Source organism: Borostomias antarcticus (assembly GCF_949987555.1).
Source record: "Borostomias antarcticus genome assembly, chromosome: 33".
NCBI lineage: Eukaryota > Metazoa > Chordata > Actinopteri > Stomiiformes > Stomiidae > Borostomias > Borostomias antarcticus.
Genome location: NC_140266.1, coordinates 4,334,348 through 4,339,347, shown reverse-complemented (window position 1 = coordinate 4,339,347; position 5,000 = coordinate 4,334,348). Strand labels below are relative to the sequence as shown.

At 47.4% G+C, this 5,000-nt stretch overlaps 1 protein-coding gene across 1 annotated transcript in view; it reads right to left on the bottom strand.

Annotated features, from left to right (window-relative positions):
* Positions 1–2,385, bottom strand: part of LOC311327519 (ras-related protein rab7-like) — an 8,627-nt gene extending 6,242 nt beyond the window's left edge. Inside the window, exon 1 of the mRNA XM_084460591.1 lies at positions 2,039–2,385. The gene's annotated coding sequence lies outside the window, so the exon portion shown is untranslated. The remainder of the gene's footprint in view (positions 1–2,038) is intronic.
* Positions 2,386–5,000: the final 2,615 nt, after the last annotated feature.

The following is a 5,000-nucleotide window of genomic DNA, read 5'->3' as shown; positions in this document are numbered from 1 at the left end:
AGGGACAATCACATCAAAGAAGAGGTAAAATGTCCAGAAGACGGCCTGTAGTTAGCATGAAGCTAACGACAACAATGCTAGTGGACATGGAGAAGCTGAGAAATTGATGCAGACTATTATTATACAGTGTAAACACAAAACCAGACTGCAGCTTTCAACACAATGGGCAAAAAAAACAACAGCTGTTGAGAAAAAAAAAAGCAGAGATTTTGTTATGGAAACGAACAGCGCACCACGCAGTCCGCGGGCCGACGGGAGCTTAGGATAAGAAACGGATCTGACCGCCTCCTGTGACCTCTCTAACCCTAACCCTAACCCTAACCCAGGGCTCGAGATCCAGTCCCCACACACCGAGCCATAGGTGGCAAGAAACACCCCAGCTGCAAACGGGGAGTCCAGCACCCTAAAAGCCCAAACTTACCACTCTGACCAGCTTCAAATATCCAGGACTGGCTAATCACCCTAGTCTTCTTTTCAAAAATTCTCTCAAAGACTCTACTGTCCTTTTCAAGCCAGTTGTGCAGGCTAGTAAATGGACTGGAGAACTTCAGCGGGAATAAGCTTCCGAGCATGCTCAGACCACAGTCACATGACTATAGAAGAAACAACCCTCGACCCTGTGACCTTTGACCCCCGAGCTCAGATAGGCTACAGGTCTGGAGGCAGTGATTGGCCGTCGCTGGGACACCCAACGCATGCTGTGATGACTACATCACCTCAGGTAGCCTGATGTCGCTTGCCTTGACACGCAGAGAGTGTGACATGTCATTCTCTAACCTCCATAAACAGAATAGTCCATGGCAGAGAGGGAAGAGGGAGTTGGTTACGGTGTCACCCTCCATTCTCTCCCCTCATGGAAGGGGAAGTCCCACGTCACTCCTCGGGTTTGCATGCACATGGTCGACCCATAGATACAACCAGCCACCGAGACAAGACAACAACAAACCTCTAAATATAGCCGAGAACCGGCCGATTGACAAGACAGCTTATTGCTCAACACATCTCCCCACATGTCACACAGTAATACCCTACCCCCCCCACACACACACCCCTCCCCTGGGCAGGTTCACAGGGCCACCTGCCCCAGTGAACGCTGGGATTGTTTTGGTGTGAGCTCCTGGAATGAGAGGAGAGCATGTCAACCCTGTAAGACTTGGTTAAATAGGGCATTTGCCCAGTAGACTACAATTAGTCCAGTCAGTCAATGTCAGACAATATCTATTAGCTAGTTTGGTGGCATGGAGGTATCACTATGGTTGGTTGGGATGACCCGGAAGAGTGTATATATCTTGTTGTCTAGCTATAAGCCACGATGGAGAGTTTGTGTTACTGTAATGTTCCCCTTACTTCGTCTAATCTGCAACCCATGACACTGCATTCAGGATTGGGTCACATGGGAGAACTTGGGCCAAGCTGTAGGGGTTAGGGCCTGGTGGAGGTCTGTATGAGGCAGTTGACTGTCACATACAGCAACTAGAGACATGTTAATCGTCGTGTCAACTGATAAATTGTAGAGAATGTTTGTAAAAGGATCGAGTCACTCCCAAAAGAGGCTCTAAGTTTTAGCTAACATCAAACCAAAGACGTTAACAGGCCACGTTAAACGAGATGACATGTTCATCCCAGCTATACTTACAGGGATTACCTCAGAATGTTCACGCTGTGTGCAATTTAAAGGGCGGGAGAGGCACGTGCTGATTATTATTCGCGGTAGTTGGATCATCGACCTCGAACGTTCCACCCGCGAGCTCCTTTGGTTGTTGCCCAACCGTCGCTTAACAAGCAAACCGCCCTATCCGGGCACTTCTGAACGTTCTGCTCCGTCTCTAACAAGCAAACCGCCCTATCCGGGCACTTCTGAACGTTCTGCTCCGTCTCTAACAAGCAAACCGCCCTATCCGGGCACTTCTGAACGTTCTGCGCCGTCACCCTGGCCGGTGGGCACCTACTACTAGCGACCGTTAGCTACCGTTAAATACCGTTAAACCTGAGGGAAAACAATCATAGTTCTGTGTGAAAATATCTTACTGACACTTACCTTCAACTCCCAACACACCCGAACGACGATTTCTGAGGGCTGGATGTAGGTAATTAGCTAGCTAGCTATTGTTCAGACTGGCTGCGATGCAGTGCCCGTTGACAGCTCCGCTAGCTAGTGGCTAACGTTACCAGCACGTTAATGAGTTAGCTAGCTAGCTAGCTAGTGTGGCAACGTAACGGACCAGGTTCTTTACTTTAACGTTACCTCGTCTTAAGTCTCAGGTTGTTGTACTAAATTGGGTTTTTCGCAGGTATGTATGATATAAATGTGTGTTGAATTGAGCGCAGGATGTTCAATCTACCCTTCTCTCAAGAGATCTTTTTTCTGTCTAACGTTACACCGTCTTTCACTTCCTCCAAAACAACTTCTGCGTCACTGCGCTGGTCACGCGTGATCCGGGTATGGCCCCGCCCTTTTTCAGCTGAAGCGCTGGACTTGCTCTGACTTGCAGGGTCAACAAAGTCACTAGATTATCATGAAGTACACTGTTTTGAAGTACACTATTTGAGTTGTGTGGACATACCGTTCACCCTTTTACAAACAAGCACTGTCCCGTCTTGTCCTTGCACCCTGTCTAATGTGGTCAGTGTTATGCACCACTGACCAAAGCACATTCGTAGTCAGCCTTTGTGTAAAAACCACCATGGCCAATAAACTGATTCTGAAGCAGAATTGACACTAATAAAGACCACATGCCTACTAGCCTGAGCCATTACACTCACACATATTTGATTAGGTCGCTGACTTTAGGTATTTTAATAGGCATATTTGTACATTCTGACACTTTAAATGCATCATGTTTCCTTGTTGTTGTTTTTATCTGTATGATCATACTGCTATTTTGTCCAGGTCTCCTAGACTAACATGGTAAAATAAATGTTAACTAAATAAAAGGTGTATTCAAATGTAGCCATATATATATACTTTTCAAACAGATAACGATGGAGGGTGAATGAGAAAGAAACCCTTTCTGAGTAAAAATGTGTGTTATCACAACTCCACCACTAGAGGGCGCTCAGCTCATTCCAGATGAACGTGCTCATGATCAGTCAAATTGCGTAGTGATCTGAAGTTACGTTTTTCTTATCACTGTTGAACTACTGTATCAGAAATCCAACCCAAATCATCTACTGGGTAGTTCAGTTACCACACCTCTCTATATTCCACTGATGTGAGATAGAACGTAGAACCATCTGGTTCCTGAATTGCGTATGGTTCTCCACACCTGGCCCGAGCCGTGGAGCCCTGTGTGAGAGAGCTCCTTTTCCCCATAGTCTCCATGTCACCCGCACCCTTGTAAATCTCTTCAAGTCCTAACGCCTGATGCTTGCTTACTGAGGCATGGAATGATGGCCTAGCACGCCCCCTGACTTAACACTTATTTGGGTTGGTGTGCGTGTGTGTTGTGTGCGTGTGTTGTGTGTGTGTGTGTGTGTGTGTGTTCTGAGTAAGTTGCAGTCTCTCATTGGGGGATCAGGTGAGTGTGATGACCCTGGAGTTTACGGAGGAATGCCTGCCTCCTCTCCCCCATTCAGAGCCCCATCTTTATGGCCTCTGAGGAACTCCGTCTGTAAACACAAACACTGCTAACCTTAGGGAGGGGGGGGGGGGGGGGGCGACAGGGGGGGGGGGGGAAAGTATCAGACAGACAAACACACACACACACACACACACACACCTCTACATCTCCCCAACCACAGCCTTCGCATTCCACTCACACAGACAGTGATTTGACAGGGCTGGACTGTGCCGTCGGTCAGGGGGACACCAGGGAAGAGAGAGATGGATGTGAGAGGGATGATAGAGGAGGAGGGAGGGAGGGGGGAGGGAGGAGGGGGAGAAAAACGTGACTCAAGCGTGAGTGTGTGTGTGAGACAGATGAGAAATGCAGAGGAGACTAAAGAGCCGGTCCACCACGGAGGAAAAGGTCTGTGAGCCTGTGAAAGGAATAGGACTCAAGAACGAGCTCTTTTGACACTACGGGTTGCTTTACTTGACCATAAACCGCGTGTTTGTGTGTGTTTGAGTGTGTTTGTGTGTGTTTGAGTGTGTTTGTGTGTGTTTGAGTGTGTTTGTGTGTGTTTGAGTGTGTTTGAGTGTGTTTGAGTGTTTGTGTGTGTTTGAGTGTGTTTGTGTGTGTTTGAGTGTGTTTGCGTGTGTTTGTGTGTGCTTGAGTGTGTTTGTGTGTGTTTGAGTGTGTTTGTGTGTGCTTGAGTGTGTTTGTGTGTGTTTGAGTGTCTTTGTGTGTGTTTGAGTGTGTTTGAGTGTGTTTGTATGTGTTTGAGTGTGTTTGTGTGTGTTTGAGTGTGTTTGTGTGTGTTTGAGTGTGTTTGTGTGTGTTTGAGTGTGTTTGAGTGTGTTTGTGTGTGTTTGTGTGTGTTTGTGTGTACTTATGTGTTTGACTGCATGTCTTTCAAGCTTGAGTGGGACTGACATTGCAATTTCGGACATCATCAGTGTTTGTTTAGCGTTTAGAGTGCGTTTGTTAGTGTGTGTGTGTGTGTGTGTGTGCGTGCATGTGAGTGTGTGTGTGTGTGTGTGTGTGAGAGAGAGCTGAGAAAGAGTTTAAAGAGTAAATGAGAAAGAGAAGGTGAATAGATTGTGTGTGTGTGTGTGTGTGTGTGCGCGTGCGTGTGTGTGCGCGTGTGTGTGTGTTTGTATCAGGGGGTGGGAGCATTAGTGCGTGTCAGACAGCAAAGAGAGCAGCAGTTATCTAGGAATCTGAGCCAAAGCAACCTTTAACTGAGACAGAGAGAGAGAGAGAGAGAGAGAGAGAGGGAGAGAGAGAGAGAGAGGGAGAGAGAGAGAGAGAGAGAGAGAGAGAGGGAGAGAGAGAAAGAGAGAGAGAGAGAGAGAAGGAGGGGAAACAGAGGGAGAGAGAAGTGGAGAGGATGAAAGAAGTTTCTAGATAGGAACCCAGATAGAGGAAGACAAAGACAGACACAGGGAGACAGACCCT